Source organism: Camelus ferus, chromosome 6, assembly GCF_009834535.1.
Source record: "Camelus ferus isolate YT-003-E chromosome 6, BCGSAC_Cfer_1.0, whole genome shotgun sequence".
Taxonomy (NCBI): Eukaryota; Metazoa; Chordata; class Mammalia; order Artiodactyla; family Camelidae; genus Camelus; species Camelus ferus.
Genome location: NC_045701.1, coordinates 90,356,195 through 90,380,596, shown reverse-complemented (window position 1 = coordinate 90,380,596; position 24,402 = coordinate 90,356,195). Strand labels below are relative to the sequence as shown.

At 35.0% G+C, this 24,402-nt stretch overlaps 14 non-coding genes and 3 pseudogenes across 14 annotated transcripts; all 17 read right to left on the bottom strand.

Annotated features, from left to right (window-relative positions):
• Positions 1 to 1,882: 1,882 nt before the first annotated feature.
• Positions 1,883 to 1,954, bottom strand: LOC116664518. The gene has a single exon (XR_004321047.1). It is a non-coding gene; the product is annotated as a small nucleolar RNA SNORD113/SNORD114 family (small nucleolar RNA).
• A 1,527-nt stretch (positions 1,955 to 3,481) lies between these two features.
• LOC116664526 lies at positions 3,482 to 3,556 on the bottom strand. Its single transcript, XR_004321056.1, has one exon. It is a non-coding gene; the product is annotated as a small nucleolar RNA SNORD113/SNORD114 family (small nucleolar RNA).
• An 812-nt stretch (positions 3,557 to 4,368) lies between these two features.
• Positions 4,369 to 4,440, bottom strand: LOC116664525. Its single transcript, XR_004321055.1, has one exon. It is a non-coding gene; the product is annotated as a small nucleolar RNA SNORD113/SNORD114 family (small nucleolar RNA).
• Positions 4,441 to 5,979: 1,539 nt separating this feature from the next.
• Positions 5,980 to 6,060, bottom strand: LOC116664540 (annotated as a pseudogene).
• Positions 6,061 to 6,885: 825 nt separating this feature from the next.
• On the bottom strand, positions 6,886 to 6,957 carry LOC116664538. The gene has a single exon (XR_004321068.1). It is a non-coding gene; the product is annotated as a small nucleolar RNA SNORD113/SNORD114 family (small nucleolar RNA).
• Positions 6,958 to 10,721: 3,764 nt separating this feature from the next.
• On the bottom strand, positions 10,722 to 10,792 carry LOC116664565. Its single transcript, XR_004321086.1, has one exon. It is a non-coding gene; the product is annotated as a small nucleolar RNA SNORD113/SNORD114 family (small nucleolar RNA).
• Positions 10,793 to 12,317: 1,525 nt separating this feature from the next.
• LOC116664534 lies at positions 12,318 to 12,392 on the bottom strand. Its single transcript, XR_004321064.1, has one exon. It is a non-coding gene; the product is annotated as a small nucleolar RNA SNORD113/SNORD114 family (small nucleolar RNA).
• An 850-nt stretch (positions 12,393 to 13,242) lies between these two features.
• On the bottom strand, positions 13,243 to 13,314 carry LOC116664560. The gene has a single exon (XR_004321080.1). It is a non-coding gene; the product is annotated as a small nucleolar RNA SNORD113/SNORD114 family (small nucleolar RNA).
• A 1,510-nt stretch (positions 13,315 to 14,824) lies between these two features.
• On the bottom strand, positions 14,825 to 14,905 carry LOC116664550 (annotated as a pseudogene).
• Positions 14,906 to 15,449: 544 nt separating this feature from the next.
• Positions 15,450 to 15,521, bottom strand: LOC116664519. Its single transcript, XR_004321048.1, has one exon. It is a non-coding gene; the product is annotated as a small nucleolar RNA SNORD113/SNORD114 family (small nucleolar RNA).
• Positions 15,522 to 17,113: 1,592 nt separating this feature from the next.
• LOC116664543 lies at positions 17,114 to 17,194 on the bottom strand (annotated as a pseudogene).
• An 879-nt stretch (positions 17,195 to 18,073) lies between these two features.
• LOC116664573 lies at positions 18,074 to 18,144 on the bottom strand. Its single transcript, XR_004321095.1, has one exon. It is a non-coding gene; the product is annotated as a small nucleolar RNA SNORD113/SNORD114 family (small nucleolar RNA).
• A 2,537-nt stretch (positions 18,145 to 20,681) lies between these two features.
• Positions 20,682 to 20,752, bottom strand: LOC116664566. Its single transcript, XR_004321087.1, has one exon. It is a non-coding gene; the product is annotated as a small nucleolar RNA SNORD113/SNORD114 family (small nucleolar RNA).
• Positions 20,753 to 21,658: 906 nt separating this feature from the next.
• LOC116664551 lies at positions 21,659 to 21,733 on the bottom strand. The gene has a single exon (XR_004321076.1). It is a non-coding gene; the product is annotated as a small nucleolar RNA SNORD113/SNORD114 family (small nucleolar RNA).
• Positions 21,734 to 22,273: 540 nt separating this feature from the next.
• Positions 22,274 to 22,348, bottom strand: LOC116664532. Its single transcript, XR_004321062.1, has one exon. It is a non-coding gene; the product is annotated as a small nucleolar RNA SNORD113/SNORD114 family (small nucleolar RNA).
• An 821-nt stretch (positions 22,349 to 23,169) lies between these two features.
• Positions 23,170 to 23,241, bottom strand: LOC116664528. Its single transcript, XR_004321058.1, has one exon. It is a non-coding gene; the product is annotated as a small nucleolar RNA SNORD113/SNORD114 family (small nucleolar RNA).
• A 905-nt stretch (positions 23,242 to 24,146) lies between these two features.
• On the bottom strand, positions 24,147 to 24,219 carry LOC116664563. Its single transcript, XR_004321084.1, has one exon. It is a non-coding gene; the product is annotated as a small nucleolar RNA SNORD113/SNORD114 family (small nucleolar RNA).
• Positions 24,220 to 24,402: the final 183 nt, after the last annotated feature.

Sequence of the window (24,402 nt, the reverse complement as noted above, 5' to 3'; positions counted from 1 at the left end):
CTGTCCCTCTTCGTCTGCACGTATTTCTAATTGTCTGTTGATTAAATCAATAATTCCCTAATGATTTTTAAGCAGTAAAATTAAAATGAAAAACACAAGAGCTTTTATGCCCTAAAATTGTATAGAGAAATATTCTTACATCAATATATCTCTTCCATTATTTAAACTCAGTTTTCTATATATGCATTACTCAATACAATTTTTCATATGTCCCTTATTTAACAATGAGATACAGCTGGCGTCTTTACTTATGTTCCACACTTTTTAATAATACAGTGAATAATCTTTACAATAAAACCAACATACTGAAACCAAGAAAAGAACTTCAACTCTTACTCACATTAATCTCCCAGCTCCCATTAGGAAGTGGCAACCACACAGCTTATGACCATGGAAAATGTTCATATCATCTCAATTGTTTTCATTCTAAAGAATATACTAAAAAAAAATAGATGTGGTCAATTTCCATTGATCCTGTTTATGGTATTTCAATTACTCAGCATTTAGGTATTTATTATTTTTCTTAATATATAATTGTATTTTATTTTTCTCTTAATCAATCAAATGTCAAACACACAACTAATTCAGTCAGTAACTAACCTATCACTGTCTTTATCACTCTTACTTGAAGACATATACACTTGAATCACTTTTCCCCATTCCAACGTATGTTAATATTTTTGCTATACATTTTAACAATGAATACTTCACCCCTTTTTATTACATTCAGTTATATATTTCTTTTTAATCCCATCATTGATTCCTTACAATAATATTTTTAAATGAGCAGGTACACAAAGACCAGGAACATTGTTCTGGTACATGCCTGGTAACACTATAGGATTACTTCGAATGGAGGCAAAAGACAAGATTTCTCCTGTGTTTGACTTTAGATCATCATTTATCTAGATTTGGCCTTAATTACCTTCATTGATATCTACATTTTTATTGAATAATTCATCAACAATAAAATAAATACCTCAGGATCACAAATCTCAAGAAAAGTTCCCTGAATACCTCTAATGTTTGTCTACAAAATTAGTTTTCACTGAGAATATGTATTTTTCATTAATGGATTTCAATACTTCCTATACAAACTTATAATATATAATGCTTCCTCTTAACCCCATTTTTACAATTTTCAAAGTTTGATGATTATTACATTTCACACTTTTAAAGTTTTTATTTTAATTGAAGTATAGTTGATTTACAATATTGTGTTAGTTTCTGGTATATTTCACACCTTTTAATAATGCAATTATTAAACATAAAACCAAGAAAAGAATTTTGAATATTACTCACACTGATCTCCATGCTTTTAAACCTCAGATGCAACCACAGAGATTTTGCCATGATGAAATGCTTCCATCAGTGGAATGCAAGCATTTTAAGGGGTGTAAGGCAGAACAAATGATAAAAAAGATTGAGACAATATGCTTATTGGTCCTTGTATTCCATCATTAATTTAGTCAGTCAATTATTAAGCAGCAAATAGAGTAATGTATATTTTATTTGTTCCTGAGTAAATGAACTTTATCAATCTAGCCACTAATGGACAACACGAACATTGACTATTACTTGTCAATAACTCTCTCATCTTTAGTCAAAGAATGACGCCCTCATCATATATATTCCCTAACAAATGTCAGTGTTTTCAATACAAATTAAGACTATTCCTTAGCTGGCCGCACATTTTTATAATCGAACAATATTTAACTGCTTTCATCTTTATTTTAGTTTATTATTTATTGATCCATGTATAAAAAGTCAAAGAAAAGGAATAAACATAACTACCAAAAACAAAGTATATAAATCCTTGTATAATCCTGGCATGTATCTATAAAATCACCTCAACAAGACAATGAGCCAGATTCCATTTCTGTTGGACCTCAGAGTTCCAGACACTTATTCATCGTGAATGACTCATACGCCACCAGTGGTCATCATCGATCCAATACTGTCCCTCTTTTTCAGCATTCAATTCTACAGTCTACTAACAAATTCTTTATTTCACCTATAATAATTTTGAAAATCTAGTGTTCATAAGAACCAATGAAGAGTCATACTACTATTCTATAAAAAGTTCATTCACATGTATCTTTTTAAAATTATAATGCTGTTTTTCATCTATGCATTATTAATATAATGTTTCATCAAACTCAGTATTTATCACTGAACTACAACTGTCCTTCTATGATTCCATATGGAACTTTCAAATAACACACTGAACGCACACACACACACATACACACACACACAAAATCACCCAAAACTAAGATAAAAAATTTGAATGTTTACTCACCTTGGTCTCTGCTTCTGACACAGATGTAATCATAAGGTGCACCTCCAGGAACAAGGCTTAATCAGCTCGAATGTGTCCAGTTTGAGGAGTAAAGCTTAGTCAATGAGGGAAAAAAAGAGAAAATTTAAGGCAATTGATTCTTACTTTATATATTTCATTTAGTCATTTAAGAATTTACATGGAGTTTTTTTTCTCTTAACAGGAAAACTAATCTCAAACATGAGAATGATCCAGGATAACAAAATTGACTCAGTAATTCACACCTATATGATCTTTGGTCGAGAGTGACACCTTTGATTCATCTATTTTATAATGGGCTTTAGTGTTGGAAATTTTTATTAGTATTTCATGCCTCAGCCTATATCTTCACAAACAACAATTTATCTTTTCTTCTTAAGCTATTATTTGTATATCTTTAATGGTTCTATCCCCGATGATAATAATTTTAAATCTAATCTAAGAAATCGACCTTTATACATTCCTAACACCTGTCTATAGGATGAAATAAACAAAGAAATAGACTCGTCCACTAACCATCAGTGGTTCATCTGAGGCCCAGGTTACTTCATTCTTTTATATATTTCTTTTAATTAATCATAACTTCATTGATAAAATAAAATAAATACATAATTATCAAAACCCAAAGAACAAGACATTTGAATATTCCTAACTTGTCTCTACCTACTCATTATGAAAATAGATTATGATTCTATCTCTTTCATTAGTAGATATCAATGTTGTACACTATCAATTAATCACCATAAGGTTTCATGTCATATTTACCATTGAGCCATGGTAAACTTTTTGATTATATTTATTACTATTAAAATATATTATAATACATTATAATATATTTTACTATATATATTAGTATAGTATAATATTCATTAATAATACTTATTCCTTTTCATAAAAACCTTAAATGAGACAAACCAAGACACTCTGAGCACTACTCACTTTGTTCTCTGTCCTGTAAGCATAGGACATGGTAACCTTGATCGCAACGGAGGCTGACATAACCTTGAGCTCCTCTTCTGCAAAGTACCAAACAGAAAAGGTGCTAAAGAGATTGAGATTTTTTCTTTTTATTGATCCACGTATGTGCTTATTCATTCTTTCATTAGTTCAATTATAATAAAGAATGAAAATGCATGAAGAGAAAGAAGACCTGTCTTTTGGTTGGACCTCAGAGTTCCAGACACATATTATTCGTCATCGATGACTCATACGCTGGCATAGGTCATCATTGATCCAGAAAAGACCACTTTCTCTTCATTCATCCCATATTATTTATTGATGAATTCATTAATACACTAAATACAATTTTAAAACTGTATGATTCACAAAACCCCAAGAGGTCACTGCTATACCTAATATGTATCTAGAATCATTCTCAAATCAAAGTACCTCTGTCATTAATTATCCCACTTTTCATAAATGCTTTAATCATTGTAATACTTCCCATTAATCCCATATTGGTCACCAGGACACAGTTTGGCTTATTTTTCACACAATTTCTTAATATAGTGAAAACCCTTCAACAAAACACCCAAATCAAAGGATGAACTTCGATTATTACTCACAGTGGCCTCTGGGCTCCTGAAAAGGGAAGATCCTGAACCAGGTCCAGTGGGTCCATTCTGAGGAGCACAGGGCAAAGCACATGATGAACAGGGTTGAGACATTCTGTCTGCTGATCCTTGCATTTAACCTTTTATTTAATCAGTCCTTAAGCAATCATTAATTGGGCGTAAATATTTTTTTCTCTTAGGAAATGAGCACGTTTGATAGTGCCACTAGCCTAGCATCTGAACATTATCCATGTCTTTTACTCCCCTGGCTACACAGGTGACAGTCATAACATTCATATCTTTATACAACTGAACAGCGCTTCACTCATTCATCTTTACTTATTTACCTATTGATTCATAGATCTCATTTATTCAATTATAATAATAGATGAAAATGCATGACAAAAAAGAGCAAATACAAGATAATATATTCTTGACATTTGTCTATTGGATGTCTTCAAATAATGGAAATGACTAGTTTAATTTTGTTTGCTGTTGGACCTCAGAGTTGCAGACAAGTATTCATCGCAAACGACTCATACGCCACCAGCAGTCATCATCGATCCAATATTGTCCCTTTATTTCTTCATTCATCTGCACGTTTATTGACTAACTCATTAATTTGCTACTAATAATTTACTAAAATTATTATTTGCGAAACTCAAGAAGATTTATGATATCCCTATTCTGAAAGTAGTTCATTTTCACATCAATGTATCTCTTTTTTGAATTATAATGCTGTTGCTCGTCTATGCATTAATCAGTACAATGTTTCATAAAATTCTACATTTATCACTGAGTTACAGTTTGCCTTCTGCGATTCTACACAAAATGTTCAAATAATATAATGAATATAAATGCACACACACAAAAAAACAACGAAACTAGGACAAGAAATTTGACTATTACTCACATTGGTCTCTGTGATTCTAGCAAAAAGATTCAATCACAAGGCGCAACACTGTGGAATAATACTTAATCAGCTCACATGTGTCCACGTTAAGAATTATAAAGCACAGTTGATGACAAAAAGGTAAAAGGGAAGAAAAATGTATCACCATTGATTGTTGATTTCCACTTTTCATTTATCTCATTTAAGAATTTATAACTTTCATATTGTAGAGATTGTTCTCTTCATAGAAAGAATGACCTCAAACTCAAGATTACTCAGAACAATAAAACTGAAACCTAATTGATCATGTCCATCTGATATCTGTCTAAAGAGGGGACACCCTTGATTGGTGTATTTCATGATGGGCATCAGAGTTGGCAACTTTTAATTAATATTTCTTGCCTCACCATAGATGTTCATAATTACACAATAATTTATCTATTCTTCTAATCTATTATTTATATATCTTTAATGGTGCTATCATTGATCTAGTAATGATTTCAAATCTTAGTTTAAGAATGTAAACTTTCTACATTCCTAACTTCTATCCATAGAATAAAATAAACTAAGAAACAGAGTACTTACTGTATTGGACCTCAGGGTTCGAGATACTTATTATTCAGTCATACCTGCTAATCATCATTGGCTCATTTAAGGCCCACTTTTACTTCTTTCTTTTATATATTTGCATCAATTAAATTATTACTTCATTGATAATAATAAAGTAAATATGTGATTAAGAAAAGCCAAAGCACAAGACACTTGAGTATTCCTAGCTTCTCTGTACTCATTACCAAAACAGACTATATCGCTTTCGTTACTAAATATCAGTGTTATTGACTATTAATTAATCAACATAAGGTATCGTATCACATTTAGCTTTGGGGCATAGCTAACCTTTCAACTGTATTTATCACTTTCTAATAATAAATACTATGAGAACCTTTAAACAAATGATCCAAACCAAGACAAGCCCTTCGATCACTCCTCACCTTGGTCTCCGTCCAAGAATGAGACCCTTAGAACCCTGACCACAATGGAGGATGACATCACCTTCAGCTTTGACTCTGCAAAGTACCAAACAGACAAGGGGATAGAAAGATTGAGACTTTCTCTCTCCTTGGATCCATAGTATTTGGTGATGGAATCTTTCATTCTTTCCATGATAGGAAAGAATGAAAATGCATGAAGAGAAAGAAAATATGTCTTTTGGATTGGACCTCAGCGTTCCAGACACACACATGTATTATTCATCATCAGTGACTCATACGACGGCAGGGATCATCACTGATCCAAAAAAGACTACTTTCTCTTCATTTCTCTATATTGTTGATTCGTTAATTCATTAATTCACAAATTACAATTTTAAAACTATGTGATTCACAAAACCCCACGAAGGCATTATTATCTCAATTATGTACATAAAACCACTCTCACTACACTGTATTTCCGTCAATAATTAGCCTGCTGTTTATAAATCCTTCAATCAATTTAATTTTTCTATTAGTCCCATGTTTGTCACTAGGACACAGTTGGGCTTGAGTAGTTTTCATACTTTTTAGTAATATACTTAATACCCTTAAACAAAACATCCAGATCAGGAAAAAATCTTCATTACTCACCGTGGCCACTGGGTTCCTAAAACACTGAGGAAACCCTAAGGCTCCGAGTCGAGCGAAGATCCTGAAATGCGGTCCAATGGGTCCATTCTGAGAGCACAGGGCAGAGCAGATGATGAAGATGGTTAAGACACTCTCTCCACTGGTCCTTACATTTAACCTTTTATTTAATCAGGCAATCATTAACTTTATGTAAATATTTTTCTCTTAAGAAAATGAACAAATTTGATCTTGCCACTGACCCAGAATCAGAACATGTTACATAACCTTTACTCTTTAATCACATAGGGAACAGTCATAATATTCACATATTGTTTAATAATTGGACAATGTTTCACTCATTCATCTTACTGAAATATTTATAGATTCTCTCATTTAGCCAATTATAATAATAGATGAAAATGCATGAACATTAAGACCAAATACAAGATTTTAGTATATCCTTGGAATCTGTCCAAAGGATGTCCTCAAATACTGGAAGTGAACAAGGTTAATGTTACATCGGACCTCAGAGTTGCAGACACGTATTCATCGTACACAACTCGTACTCGAACAGTGGTCATCATCGATCCAATACTGTCCCTCTTTTTCTACATATATTTCTGTTTTTTACGGATAAATCTGTAATCGACTAATAATTTTCAACAATCCAATTTGGAAAAGCAAAGGAGGGCCCTCGTGTCCTGAATCTTTATAGAGAATTATTCTTACATCAATTAATCTTTCTTTCTTTAAACTCAATTTTCTGTATATACATTAATCAATACAATTTTTCATATATCCCATATTTAGCAATGAGATACAACTGCCTTCACTACTTACACTCCACACCTTTTAATAATACAGCAAATAACCTTTGAAAACATGCTGAAATCAAGGAAAGAATTACGTCTCTTACTCACAATTAGTCTCCCAGCTTCTCTAAGGAGTGGAAACCACTCAGTTTGTGACCATGGGAGATGCTTAAATCATCTCAAGAGTTTTCATTCTGAAGAGTATAGAGAGGAACAGACGAATTTCTTAAAAACTGAGGGAAATTCCCATTGATCCTGCTTACTGCTTTTCATTTACTCAGTATTTAGGTATTTATTATTTTTCTTAATATATAATTTTTACCTTAACAAACAAAAAAAAAAAACCCTCAATCTTTAGACCTACCTTGAATAATCATATTTACTCTTACTTATACATTGATCAAAGACTTGATTTCATGATCTATTTATCTCTTAATGGTCATCAGTCTTTCTTATTTTATTAATGATATCCTTCGTCCCACCTTATATGTTTATAGATGGGCAACACTTCAGCACCATCTTGAAATATACTTCTTTATATTTGTTTAATGGTTCTATCGTTATTCCAAAAATAAAACCTTATCTACATCAGTGAAATCAATACAAGATATGATGCTTTTCTAGTCCTCACATCTCTCCACAGAAGCAACTCCCCCTGAGGGAACAGGCTGGTTCTGTTCAGTGCTGGACCTCCAAGATCCCAACTGGGGTCTTCATCATCCGTGACTCTCCCCTCACCAGCTGTTCTCATTAGTTCATACTTGAATCTGCATTTCTTCCTTTGTTTCTACACTTGCCTCAATCAAATTATTCATTCATTCACAATAATAAAGTGATTCACAAAAAACCAACAACTGAAGACACACAGATGGCCAACAGACACATGGAAAGGTGCTCAACATCACTAATCCAAGAAATGCAAATCAAACCATGAGAGGCATCACCTCACGCCTGTTAGACTTGCTATTATCAAAAAGACAAGAAACCACCTTTGGCGAGGATGTGGAGAAAAGGAAATCTATATACGTTGTTGGTGGAAAATGTAAATTGGTCCAACCACTATAGAAAACAGCACAGAGGGTCCTCAAAAAATTAAAACTGAACTGACATGGGACCCAGCAATTCCACTGCTGGGTATTTACCCAAAGAAAATGAAAACTCTAAATCAAAATGCTACCTGCATCCCAATGTTCACTACAGCGTTATGTACAACAGCCAAGACATGGTAACAACTTGGTAATCCATGGTGTCCACTGGTGGATGAATGGATAAAGAAAAGGTGGTCTATTTCTACAATGGAATATTATCAGCCATTAAAAAGGGGGATATCTGGCCATTTGTGACAACATGGATGGAACTGTAGGGTATTCTGCTAAGTGAAATGTCAAACAAGAAAGGTAAATACTGTATTATCTCACTTATGTGGAATTTACAAAAAAAAAGAGAAAAGACAGAAAAACAGAGATGGAGAGGGATAAGGGAAGGAAGGAAGAAAAGGAAGGATGGAGGGGAAAAGGAAGAAAGAAAGGCAGTCAGAGCTCTTAGCTGCAGAAAACAGATTTTGGTTGCCAGAGGTGGGGTCTATGGGGTGGACAGTTGAGTTAAGAGGATCAAAAGGTACTAATTTCCAGTAATCAAATAAGTAAGCCATGGGGATATAGTGTCCAGAATGGTGACTGTGGTTAAGGCTGTACTGCATATTTAAAAGTTGGTAAGAGAGTAAATCTTTAAAAGTTCTCATCACAAGAAAAAAATATTTGTTACTATCTAAGATGACAGACGTCAAGTCTTACTGAGGTGAGAGTCATGTTGAATCATTATGGTAAACACATGAAGCTGATATAACACAAAGTCTTCAATCTTGCACATTATTGATTTAAGCAGCATAATGCTTCATTTCATATTTATCATTGTGCCATGGTTAACTTTAACATTACTTAATACCTTTTAACAATGGAGTAAATATTCTTAAACAAGGGGCCCATTCCAAGACAACCACTTCGTCCATTACTCACCTGGTCTCTCCAGACACAAAAGGTATGTGACACTCCTCAGATGAAAGAACTTTAAATCACCTCAAGTATAAAATCTAAAGGGTACCAAGCAGAGAGACGGTCAAGGTACTGAGATACCCTCTCTGTCGATGCACATTAAACCATTCATTTTCCCAGTCATTCGGACGTTTACTAATTCATTGTAACACTTCTTTCTCTCTCTTAATAAATCAAATGTCAAACACGTAACTAATTCAGTCAGTAACTAACTTATCACTGTCCATATCACTCTTACTCAAAGACATATGCACTTGAAGCTTTTGCTTTTCATTCCAACATTTTTTTATTCCAATATTTTTGTTATGTAATTTAACAATGAATGCTTCATCTATTTTAGTTACATTCAGTTATATATTTCTTTTTCATCCTGTCATTGATTCTTTATAATAATATTTTTAAGTTACCAGGTACACGAAGACCAAATACACTGCTCTCCTACACAGCTGATACCTCTGTGGGATCACTTCACTCCTACAGAGCCTATAAAGCTACCTGTAGGGTAGGAAAAGATGACTGAAGGGATGAGATTTCTCTTGTGTTTGACCACAGACCATCATTTATCCAGGTCTGGCCCTCATTATCTGAATTGATATCTACGTTTTTATTGATAAATTCATCATGTCATTACTGACAATAAAATAAATGCCTCGGGAATCACAAAACCCAAAAAAAAGCTCCTTGAATATCTCAATTGTTTATCTACAGAATTATCTCTCACTTTAAATATATATCTTTCATTAACTGATTTCAGTATTTCCTATGCTTCCTCCTAACCCCATTTTTACTGTTTTCATAGTTTGATGATCAGGGTATTTCACACTTTTTAATAATGCAGTGAAAACCTTTTTAAAAATCACACAACCTAGAAAAGAACTTTGAATATTACTCACACTAGTCTCCACGCTTTTAAACCACAGGTGCAACCACAGAGCTTGTCACAATACTAGAATGCTGACATCAGCCGAATGAAACCATTCTAAGGAATCCAAGGCAGAGCAAATGATAAAAACAGATTGAGACATTATGCTCACTGGCCCTTTCATGCCACCGTTAATTTAGGTGCTTATTTATTAAGCAGCGAACTGAAATAATATATATTTTATTTTCTCTTAAGTAAATGAACACTATCAATCTTGCCACTGATAGACAAAATGAACACTATTACTTATCAGTAACTCTCTAATCCTTAGTCGAAGAATGACACCCTTGTCCTATGTATTCCCTGACAGACGTAAGTGTTTTCAAGATACGTTAAGACTATTCCTTGCCTACCCACAAATTTGTATAATTCTACAATATTTCACTGCCTTCACCTTTATTTATTGGTGTGTTAGTTTACTGATTATTTCATTGATCAAATTATAAAAAATGAAAAGAAAAAGCATGAACATAACAAACAAAAACAAAATACATATATCTCCTTGGTGTACTCCTGACATGTACCTATGAAATCACCTCAAACAAGACAATGGACCAGATTCTACTTCTGTTCAACCTCAGAGTTCCAGACACGTATTGAACATACACAGCTAATACACCACAGTAGGCATCATCGATCCAATATTGTCCCTCATTTCCTTCATTCATTTCTACAGTTTTATTGACTAACTCAGTAATTCACTAATAATTTGAAACTCTATTGTTCACAAACCCAAGAAGAGTCATGATACCTGCACTCTGTACATAGACCATTCACACATCAATGTATCTCCTTGAAAATTATGATGCTGTGTTTCATCTATGCATTAATCAATATAATGTTTCATAAAATTGAATATTTATCACTGAGCTACAGTTATCCTCTGGGATTCCACAGGAAATTTTCAAATACTACCCTGAACACACAAACAAAATAAAATCACAGCAACTAAGAAAAGAAACTGGACTGTTATTATCTATTATTATTATTGTGTTTCTAAGACAGAGATGCAATCATAAGGCACACCTCCATGGAATGATTCTTAATCAGCTCAGATGTGTCCATTTTGGGCATTACAAAGCACAGATGATGAAAAAGAAAAAGAAAATTTACCCCATTGTCTCCTACTTTCTAACTTTCATTTACTCAGTCATTGGAAATTTATAACTTTTGCACCACATAAAGACTTTTTTTCTTAAAGAAAGAACAGCCTCAAAATTGAGAATGACCAAGAATAATTAATTGGATCTTTATTTTTCATATCTATATAATCCTTTACCAAAGAGGTAACATCCTTGATGAATTTCATACTGGGCATCAGTGTTTGCAATTTTTATTACCTTCTTGCTAACCATAGATGTTCATAGGTAGACAACAATTTGCCTTTTCCTTTTCCTGTTATTTATGTATCATTAATGGTTCTATCATTCATCCATAAATGATATTAAATATAAATTTACTAACTCAAAATAAAAGAATGATCTCTATACATTCCTAATATCTCTATACAGAATCAAATAAAGAGAATAGAGTATATACCGTGTTGGACCTCGGGGTTACAGACAAATTATTCAGCCCCCAAGACTCATGTTCTAAAAATCATTAGTTCATTTGAGTCCAAATTCAGTTCATTCATTTATATACTTGTATCAATTAAATCATTACTTTATTGATAATAATAACATAAATACATGATTAACAAAAATCAAAGAACAAGACACTGACTATGCCAAACTTCTCCCTAATCATTACCAAAACTGATGGTATCTCTTTCATGAATCAACATCAAACTTCTCTGTCACCACTTACTCAACATAAGGTTTCCTATCATACTCATCAGTGGGGCATAATTGCCCTTTTGCTTGTTTTCTTTATTTTAAAAATACTTTGAAAACCCATGAACACATGACCCAAACCAAGACAAACACTTGGACCACTCCTCACCTTGGTCTCTGACCTCTGACCCCAAGACCCTCAGAACCTTGATCACAGTGGAGGATGACATCACCTTCAGCTTCGATTCTGCAAAGTACCAAACAGACAAGGGGATAGAAAGATTGAGACTTCCTCTCTCCAAGGATCCATATATTGGCTTATTGATTCTTTCCTTGGTTCAGTTATAATAAAGGATGAAAATGCATGAAGAGAAAGAAGACAATTCTGTAGTTGGACCTCAGAGTTCCAGACACGAATTATTTGTCATCGATGACTCATACGCTGGCATAGGTCATCATCGATCCAGAAAAGACTACCTGCTCTTCATTCATCCCATATTATTTATTGATTAATTTATTAATACACTAATTACAATTTTAAAACTGTATGATTCACAGAACCCCAAGAAGCCACTGTTATCCCTAATACATATCTCGACTCATTCTCACATCATGTGTCTCTGTCATTAATTATCCCACTTTTCATAAATGCTTTAACCATTGTAATGCTTCCCATTAATTTCATATTTATCACTGGGACACAGTTTGACTTCTTTTGAGTATTTTTCGTACATTTTCTTAATGCAATGAATACCCTTCAACAAATCACCCAAACCAAGACAAGAACTTCGATTATTGCTCACATTGGCCTCTGGGCTCCTAAAACAGAGACGTAATCCAAAGGTTCACGATCAAGAAAAGATCCTGAAATGAAGTCCAGCATGTATTCTGAGGCATATACAGGGCAGAAAAGATGGTAAAAATGGTTGAGATATTTTCTCCCCTGAACCTTGTATTTAACCTTTTATTTAAGCAGCTCCTAGGTAATAGTAAATTTGGTGTAATATAATTTTTCTCCTAAAAAAATGAACAAGAGTGATCTTGCCACTGACTCAGAATGTGAACATTAGCCATGACTTTTACTCTTTTAGCAACACAGGTAATATATACCATGTCGTGGTTTATATAATTACACAGTGCTTCACTCATTCATCTTAACTTATTTACATATTGATTTATAGAGTCTATCATTCATCCAATTACATTAACAAGTGAATATGCATAACAATAAAGGCTGAATACAAATCTCAGTATATTCCTGATATCTGTCTTTAGGATGCCTTTAAATAATGGGAAGGGACTAGATTAATTTTATAATGGATCTCCAAGCTCGAGACACATATTCATCGTATACGACTCACACGCGACCAGCAGTCACCATCAATCCAATACTGTCCCTCATTTGCTTCATTCATTTCTACGTTGTTGATTCATGAATTCTTTATTGCACTAGTAACAATTTTAGAATCCTACCATTCACAAAACCCAAGCAGAATCATGATATCCCTATTCTGTAAATAGATCATTCTCATGTCTATGTATCTCTTTGTAAAATTGTGATGCTATTTTACAAATATGCATTCATCAATTAATATTTGATAAACTATCACTAAATTACAGTTTTCCTTCTGTGATTCTATATGAATGTTCAAATAATACACTGACTACAACAAACACAAACAAATATCACCAAATCCAAGATAAGAAAATTGACGATTGTTCACATTGGTCTCTGTGCTTCTTCTAACACAAAGGCGCAATTACCAGGTGCACCACCATGGAAAAACATTTAATCAGCTGGAATGTGTCAAGTTGGAGGAGTACAAAGCACAGCAACTGAGGGGAATAAAAGAGAAAGGAAAACTCACCCCTACTGATTCTTGCTTTCTACATTTCATTTACTCAGTCATTACAACGTTTTCATGTGTAGAGAGAACAAACTCAAACTTCAAAATGACCCAGAAGAATTAATGGAGTCTTAATTATCGTTGTTCACATGATTCTTGGCCAATAAGGGACATCTCTGATTCATTTATTGCATAATGGGCATCAGTGTTGACAATTTTTATTAGTACTTTTTATCTGATCATAGAAATACATAGGTAGATAATGATTTATCTTTTCTTCAATGTTTATTATTTACATATGTTTAATGGTTCGTTCATTGGCCCATTAATAGTATTAAATCTAAATTTAAAAACCAAAACAAGAATCTGATCTTTATATTTCTAACATCTGTCCATAGGATCAAAAAAGAGAACAGAGAGTATATATTATGTTGTTGCTCAGGGTTCTGGACACACTAGTCACTGTCGATAACTAATTAGGTAATCATCATTTGAGTTTACCTTTAGCTAACTCATTTATATAGTTGTATCAATTAAGTCATTATTTTATTGATGATAATAATAACATAAATACATGGTTAACAAAAAACAAAAAGCAAGACACTGACTATCCCAAATTTCTCTCTAATCATTACCAAAATAGATCATATGTCTCTTAAAAATAAATATCAATGTTGTTGATTATCAATTAATCAAAATAAAGTTTCATATCATATTTATCTTTAGGCCATAGTTAAAATCTTTTTTATTAAATTTATTACTTTTTAATAATATGGTGAAAACCCTTAAACATATGTTCCAAACGAAGACAAAACTTTTGGCCATGACTCACCTTGGTCTCTGTCACAAAACAACATGGTAACCTGGATCACAATGAAGGGTGAAATCACCACGAGCTCCTACTCTGTAAAATACCAAACAGAGAAGGTGACAAAAAGATTGAGACTTTCTCTCTCCATGGATCCATAGTGTTTGGTGATGGAGTCTTTCATTCGTTCCATGGCAGGAAAGAATGAAAAGCCATAAAGAGAACAGAGACGTGTCTTTTGGATTGGACCTCAGCGTTCCAGACACAGACACGTATTATTCGTCATCGACGACTCATACGCCGGTAAGGATCATCATCGATCCAGGAAAGATGGTCTTCTCACTCGTCCCATATGCTGAACTGATCAATTAACTAATAGATTCACTCACTAGAATGGATAACTCAATGATTCACCACCCCAAGAAGGCACTGGCATCCCCAAACTTCTCTGGGACCGTTCCCCCATCATATATATTTCAAATCTCTTCTCCCTGTCTCCCTTGGGCTGTAATCCAGACAATGCTTCCTTTTTGTCTCCTTATTGTCAATAGCATAAAAGTGGCCTTCTTGCATTACACTCCAAGCACTTTGGAGATGGAGTCCATGTCCCTGGGCGCCCCACCCAGACCAAGATCAGAGGACTGACTGTGCTCACAAGGGTCTGCTGGCTCCTCAACCGCAGATGCAACCTTAGGCTGCTGATCCAGGAGGACTCCTTCATTCAGGTCCAGTGTGGCCATTCTGGGGGCTAGGAAGCCAAGCAGATGACAAAAATATCAAACCAAGACCAAAAATTAGCCCCTTTCATGCCTGACATCTGTCTGCAAGATGCCTTCTCGCATGGAGAACGGCCTGGGTTCCTGTTCTGTTGGACCTCAGACTTCCAGTCATGTATTCATCGTACACAACTCATACGCCACCAGTAGTCATCATTGATCCAATATTCTCCCTCTTTTTCTGCATTCCTTTCAACACGATGTCTTGACAGATTCACTAATTCACTGATCACCATGGACACCCCCAGGATCCACAAAACCCAAGGAGAGACATGAGACCTCTCATCTGTCAAGAGATCACTCCCCCATTCATGGATCTCATTTTTCAAATCATGAGGCTGATTTTCATTTATGCATCAATCAATTCATGTGTCCTAAAATTCTGTTTATCAATGAGCTACACTGTGCCTTCTGTGATACTATACAGAAATTTCAACTAACACACTGCAAATAAGCACGCACAAAATGTCATCCTAGCCAAGAGCAGAAACTTGGCTCATACTCACTTTGGTCTCTAGGCCTCCAAATGAGACAGACACAATCATAAGGCCCACCACGGAGGAAGGAGGCTCCATCGCCTCGAATGCGCCCATTTGGAGGGGCACACAGCAGTCAGTGAGGGAAAAAAAGAAAGAGAAAGGAGAATTCATCGTCATTCATTCTTCTCCCGCCCTTTCACCTACTCAGCACTTACAAATTTATAACATTTTCATAACGGAGGGATTTTTTTTCCTCTAAACACAAACAAAAGAACAAGAAGCACAACAACAGAAAAAAAAATCCTCCAAATTCAGAAGGAGCCCGAACACCTGAAACCATCATTATTCACGTCTGGTCATTCTTGGCCAAAGAGCTGATGCCTTTGACCCAAATCATTGATCCTGGGCATCAGCAGGGGCCATCTGTGTTCATCTTTCCCGCCTCGCCATGGATGCTGACGGGTAGACAATGATTTACCTTTCCTTCGTTACCTACTACTGACCTGGCCTCACTACTGCTTCTCTCATGGATCCACTGAGATTAGTAAAATCAAGACCTGTTGATCCGAAATGCGAACGGGATCGCTATACACTCCTGACATCTCTCCGTGGGATCACACAAGACACGGAAGCAAGGGAGTGTCTATGTGGCTGGACTCAGGGTTCCAGACACACTGTTCACTGGCCGTGGCACATCGGCCCACCACCACGGGTTCACTGGGGCCCATTTTGACTTCTTTCCTTGGTACAGTTGGATCCATTTAGTCATTACTTCCTTGACAATCATCAGACAAACACATGTCTATCCAAAACCCGAAAGCAAGACTCTGCAATATCCCACACTCCTCTCCAATCATTACCAGAATTGCTGGCATCTCTATTCTGAATGAGTAGCCATGTTCTCTGGCACCTCCTTCTCAACATAAGGTTTCCCAGCACACTCATCAGTGGGACAGAAGCACCCTTGGATTGTACTCCTCATTGGGAAAAACACTATGGAAACCCTCGAACAAACCACCCCAACCAAGACAGGCCCTTGCACCCCTCCTCACCTTGGTCTCCGACCTCTGACCCCAGGACCCTTAGAACCTTGATCACAGTGGAGGACAACATCACCTTCAGCTGTGATTCTGCAAAGTACCAAACAGACAAGGGGACAGAAAGATTGAGACTTTCTCTCTCCATGGATGCATAGTGTTTGGTGATGGAGTCTTTCATTCGTTCCATGGCAGGAAAGAACGAAAAGGCATGAAGAGAAAGGAGACGTGTCTTTTGGACTGGACCTCAGCGTTCCAGACACAGACACGTATTATTCGTCATCGATGACTCATACGCCGGTAGGGATCATCATCGATCCAGGAAAGACTACGGTCTCCTCGCTCGTCCCATACGCTGAACTGATTAATTCACCGATTCACTAATTGTAATTTTAAAACTATATGATTCGCACAACCCAAGAAGACCTTGATATCCTCAGTGTGTCTCTACAACCATTCTCACATCATTATATCCTTCATTATCACTTTTTCACGTACGTATTAATATAATGCTTCATATTCGTCACTTAATTATCAATAGCATTAAAATGGCCTTCTTTATATTTCCAATATTTTGTTCACGCAGTAAATGCCCTTAAACAAACCACACAAACCAAGATTAGAAGTCTGCGCTCACACTGGTCTACTGGCTCCTCAACCACAGATGTAACCCTAGGCTGGTGATCAAGGAAGAACCCTTCATTCAGGTCCAGTGCATCCATTCTGAGGGATATAAAGAACAGTAGATGAGAAAAATGGTTGTGACAGTCTCCGCATTGGCCTTGCTTTGACGTTCACATAGTTATTTAGGCCATCATTAATTTAGTGTATATATTTAGTCTGTTAAAAAAAGGAACAAATCTGAGCTTGTCAATGATCCAGAATATGAACATGGTCTATACCTTATCCTGTCTACGTCATCCTTCCCCTATGTAATAACATTCATTACCTTTCACTTCTAATTGAACTTCAGGGTTTCTGTGATATATTAATATTATTTCTAGCCTCATGTATTTCTGTAATTGGACAATATTTTACTCTATTCATTTTTACTTTTAACTATTTATTTATAGATCTCACATCTTCCAGTTATAATCATAGATTGATAATACATGAAACAAAGACCAAAAATAAGCCCCTCATCCCTAATCTGCCTAGAGGATCACGTCAATCAGGACAAAGGGAGCCACTCTATTTGCACTGGACCTCAGCGTTCCGGACAGGGATTAATCCTGTAGGTCCCATATGTCACAGCAGTCATCATTGCTCCAACATCGTTCCCCTTTCCCTACCCACATTTCTACTTTTTCAATTAAATCAAAACTCACTAACAATGTCAGCAGTACAGCACAAAAAAAGAAACCCAAGAAGAGTATTGATGTACACAGAATTTTTCTTACTTGAATATCTCTCTCTCATTAATACTCTCAGTTTTCCATATGTGCATCAATCAACATAATGGTCTATCCATACTGAACACTGAGCTACACCTGCCTTCTCTACTTACCTTCCACACACTTCATAAAAATATAGTGAAATCCCTTCAAAGAAAAAAGCAACTGAGAAAAGAATTTCAACTGTTACTCACATTAATCCCCATTCTTCTATCAACACAGGCAAGCACAGAGCACGTGTCCACGGAAACACTGAGTCGTCTCTAGGGCACTCATCCTGAGCAGGACAGAACACAGCAGATGATAAAAAAGACTGAGACCTCATCACCATTGATCCTTGTTTCCCACATTGCATTTACTCAGTATTCAGGTATTTTTTTCTTCCTCTCTATGATTTTTATCTTGTGAAAATAAAAAATTCAGTCTTCAGCCTGTAACAGAACAATGAAACTGACTCTTACATAAGCATGTCTATAGAGCATGGGAAAGTGGTGACTTTCATCCATTTATTTGACAACAGTGTTTTCAATTTCTATTAACTATAGCTTCTGATTTAATGCAATCCCTATCAAATTACCCAGGACATGTTTCACACAACGAGAACAAATCATAAAATTTATATGGAACCACAAAAGACCTAGAATTGCCAAAGCATTACTGAAGAGAAAGAAAGAGGCTGGAGGAATAACTCTCCAAGACTTCAGACAATACTACAGAGCTACAGTCATCAAGACAGCATGGTGTTGGCGCAAAAACTGACATATAGACCAATGGAACAGAATAGAGAGCCCAGAAATGAAGCCACAAACTTTTGGTCAACCCATCTTTGACAAAGGAGGCAAGAATATACAATGGAATAAAGACAGTCTCTTCAGCAAATGGTGTTGGGAAAACTGGACAGCAGCATGTAAAGCAATGAAGCTAGAACACTCCCTTATACCACACACAAAAATACTCAAAATGGATCATAGACTTAAACATAAGACAAGATACAATAAACCTCCTAGAAGAAAATATAGGCAAAACATTATCTGACATACATTTCAAAAATGTTCTCCTAGAACAGTCTACTCAGCCATAGAAATAAAAGCAAGAATAAACAAATGGGACCTAATGAAACGTACAAGCTTCTGCACAGCAAAGGAAATCATAAGAAAAACAAAAAGACAACCTATGTCTGGGAGAAAATTTTTGCAAATGAAACCGACAAAGGCTTGATCTCCAGAATATATAAGCAGCTCATACAACTTAGTAAGAAACAACCAAACAACCCAATCCAAAAATGGGCAAAAGACCTAAACAAACAATTCTCCAAGGAAGACATACAGATGATCAATAGGCACATGAAAAAATGCTCAATATCACTAACTATCAGAGAAATGTAAATCAAAACTACAATTAGGTATCACACCTCACACCAGTCAGAATGGCCATCATTCAAAAGTCCACAAATGACAAATGCTGGAGAGGCTGTGGAGAAAGGGGAACCCTCCTACACTGCTGGTGGGAATGCAGTTTGGTGCAGCCACTGTGGAAAACAGTATGGAGATTCCTCAAAAGACTAGGAATAGACTTACCATATGACCCAGGAATCCCGCTCCTGGGCATATATCCAGAAGGAACCCTACTTCAAAATGACACCTGCACCCCAATGTTCACAGCAGCACTATTTACAATAGCCAAGACATGGAAACAGCCTAAATGTCCATCAACAGATGACTGGATAAAGAAGATGTGGTATATTTATACAATGGAATACCACTCAGCCATAAATCGACAACATAATGCCATTTACAGCAACATGGATGTTCCTAGAGAATGTCATTCTACGTGAAGTAAGCCAGAAAGAGAAAGAAAAATACCATATTAAGACTGCTCATATGTGGAATCTAGAAAAAAAAAAGCATAAATACAAAACAGAAATAGACTCATAGACATAGAATACAAACTTGTGGTTGCCAAGGGGGTGGAGGGTGGGAAGGGATAGATGGGATTTCAAAATTGTAGGACAGATAAACAAGATTATACTGTATAGCACAGGGAAATATACACAAGATCTTATGGTAGCTCACAGAGAAAAAAATGTGACAATGAATATATATATATGTTCATGTATAACTGAAAAATTGTGCTGTACACTGGAACTTGACACAATATTGTAAAATGATTATAAATCAATAAATATGTTAAAAAAAAAACTATAGCTTCTGCTTCACCAAATATGTTCATAATGGACAGGCTTCACCCTATTTTGCCATATGTATTTAAAAATATTTGCTTGAATCTTCAATGATAGATCCATTAATAGTAACAAATCTAAGTCTATGAAATCTATACCAAATATAATTTTTGTATTCCTGGGTCACTCTCTAGAATCAGTTGCAACAGAGGGAATAGGCCACTTATGTTCTGTGCTGGACCTCAGATTTCAGACATGTTTTCATCGTCCAGGACTCCTCCCGTCACGATCATCATCATTGGTCCAGGGCTGAGTCTCTTTTCTTTGTTTCTTTCTATTTCTTTGTTTACTAATTCAGTACATCACTAATAATAATTTAAAAGCCCTACTATTCACAAAAACAAAGAAGATTCATGTTATCTCTCTTCCATATAGGAATCATTCTCGCTCAATTTATCTTTTTTAAATTTTTTTTTCCAAGTACACACTAATCAATTAATGTGTCATAAATTTCTATATTTATCACTGAGCTACAGTTCTCTTTCTGTGGCTCTCTGTGGCTTGTTCAAATTGTACACTGAGCACACACACACACATACACACACATACACACACCCCAAAAATAGACAAGAAATTTAACTATTACCCACATTGTTCTCAGTGCCTCTAAAAGACAGATGCAGTCATAGGGTTCACCTTCATGAAACGAGGCTTAATCAACTCGAATGAGTCCATTTTGAAAGGTATAAAACAGTAAATGGGGAAAAAAAAGAAAGGAAAATTTATTGCCATTGATTCCTATTTTCTATATTTCATTGACCCAGGTCATTTAGGAATTTGTAATTTTTTCATAATATAGTTATTGTTTTCTGTTAACAGAAAGAAAAACCTCTAACTTGAGATTGACTCAGAAAAAATAACTCCTACTTATTCATATCTTTATGATTTTTGGCCAAAGAGCTGATACCCTTCATCCATTTATTTCATAACGGGCATAAGTGTTGGCAGTTCTTATTAATGTTTCTTGCTTCACCATATATGTTCATAATGTCATGACAATTTACCTTTTTATATTTATTATTTATTTATCTTTAATGGTCCTATCATTCATTTATTAATAATTTTAAATCTCAGTCTAAAAACTTGAACTTCATACATTCTTACTATCTGTCCATAGGACTGAATAAATGGAGAAATAGACTGTGTATTGTGTTGGACCTCAAGGTTCTAGAAACTTATTATTCATCGTCCATGACTCATCCACCACCAGACCTAATCATTGGTTCATTTGAGGATGAATTTTACTACACTGATTTATTTGTATCAATTAAATCATTACCTCACTGATAATAATAAAGTAAATACATGGTTAACGAAAACCAAAAAGGAAGACACTTGAGTATCCCTAACTTCTCTGAACTCATTCCTGAAAGAGGTTATAGCTTTCTCATTAGTAAGTATCAATGCTATACTTTATCAATTAATCAACATGAGGTTTCATATCATATTTATCTTTGGGCCATAGCTAACCTTTGGATTATATGTATTACTTTTAATAATACTATGAGAACCCATAAATAAATGACAAAACCAAGACAAGAGCTTTGGCCATTACTCACCTTGCTGTCTGCCCTACAACAACCTTGATCACAGTGGACGATCAAATCACCTTCAGCTTCGATTCTAAAAATTACCAAACACACAAGAGGATAAAGAGATTGAGACTTTTCTCTTCATTGATGCATATATTTGCTTATTCATGCTTTGACTGGTTCAATTATAGTAAAGAATGAAAATGCATGAAGAGAAAGAAGACATGTCTTTTGGTTGGACCTCAGAGTTCCAGACACAAATTATTCGTCATCGATGACTCATACGCTGGCATATATCATCATCGATCCAGAAAAGACTACCTTCTCTTCATACATCCCATATTATTTATCCATTAATTTATTAATTCACTAATTATAATTTTAAAACTCTATGATTCACAAAACCCCAAGAAAGCACTGTTATCCCTAATATGTAGAATCATCACACCAGTTATCTCTGTCATTAATTATTCCACTTTTCATAAATGCTTTAATCACTGTCATCCTTCTTATTAACCCCGTATTGATCACAAGTAAACAGCTGGACTTCTCTGAGTATTTGTCTTATTTTTTATTAATACAGTGAACACTCTGAAACAAACCACCCAAACAGAGACAAGAAGTTATTGCTCACACAGTTCTGCCGGTTCCTAAAACAGAGACGCAATCCTTAGGCTCACGATCATGGAAATGTCCTGAAATTAGGTCCAGTGGGTCCATTCTGAGGAGTACAGGGCAGAGCACATGATAGAAATGGTTGAGACACTCTCTCCACTGATCCTTACATTTAACTTTTCATTTAATCAGTCCTTAGAAGATCATGTATCTGGTGTAATTATTTTCCTCTCTTAAGAAAATAAACAAGTGTGATCTTGCCACTGATGTCCATCTGAACATCACTTAAGACTTTTATTACCTTAGCCACCCAGGTAACAGTCATGTAAGTCATATATTTTATGTAATTGGATAACGCTTCACTCATCCACCTTTACTTAATTCTCTCATTTATCCAGTTAAAATAATAAATGAAAATGCATGAACATGAAGTCCAAATGCAAGACCTTAGTATATTTGTGACTTTTCTCTGTAGGATGCCTTCAAATACTGGAAAGGAACTAGATTAGTTTTATATTGGACCTCAGAGTTTCACACATGTAGTCACCGTATTTGACTCATACGCGACCAGTAGTCATCATCGATCCAATATTGTCCCTCTTTTTCAACATACATTTTATTTGTCTATTGATTAAATGTATAATTCAATAATAATGTTTAAGCAGTAAAATTAAACAAAAAATAAGAGCCTTTATGTCCAGAATCCACAGAGAATTATTCTCACATCAATATATTTCTTTTATTAATGAAACTAAGTTTTCCGCACACGTGTTAATCAATACAGTTTTCATATATCCACATTCAGGAATGAGATACACCTGCTGCCGTCACTTACATTCCACACTTTTTAATAATATAGAAGACAATCTTGAAAAACATCCTTAAACCAAGAAATGAACTTCAACTATTACTCACATTAATCCCTCAACGTTGATTAAGAAGTGGTAACCATACAGTTTGTGACTGTGGGAGATGCTTAAATCATCTCAAGTGTTTTCATGCTGGAGAGTATAGAGAGAAACAGATTATTTTTTTTTTAAATGAGGTCAAATCCCCATTGAGCCCGCTTACAACACTTCAGTGATTCTGAATTTAGGTATTTATGCTTTTTCTTAACATATAATTTTTATCTTAACAAACAAAAAAAACTCAATATTGAGACTGACCCTGGAGACTCAAATTAACTCCCATTTATCCATGTTCATATATGCTGATCAAGGGGATGATTTCTTGATCTAGTTATTTCTTAATGGTCATCAATATTTTTAATATTTATAAATAATATCTTTAGCCTCACTACATATGTTCATAGATGGACAATGCTTCATCCTTCTCTTTTTACTACACTATTTATATTTACTTAAAGGTTCTATCATTATACCATAAATAATAAATCTTGTATAAAATCAATACAAGAGTATGATATTTTTCTATTCCTCACATTTCTCTATAGAAACAATTCTAACCGAGGGAACAGACTAGTTATGTCCATGTTGGACTTCAGAGTTTAGACACCTGTTGTCATCATCCATGACTCCTCAGTCACCAGTCATTACCATTAGTCTATATTAGACTCTCTCCTTCTTCCTTAGTTTCCACATATGTATCAAATTATTGGTTTATTCATAATAATAAAAATAATACATGGTTCACAAAAACCCAAGAACAGAAGACTTATGGATGGTGTACAGGTACATGTAAAGGTGCTCAACATCACTCACCATCAGGGAAATGTACATCAAAACCACA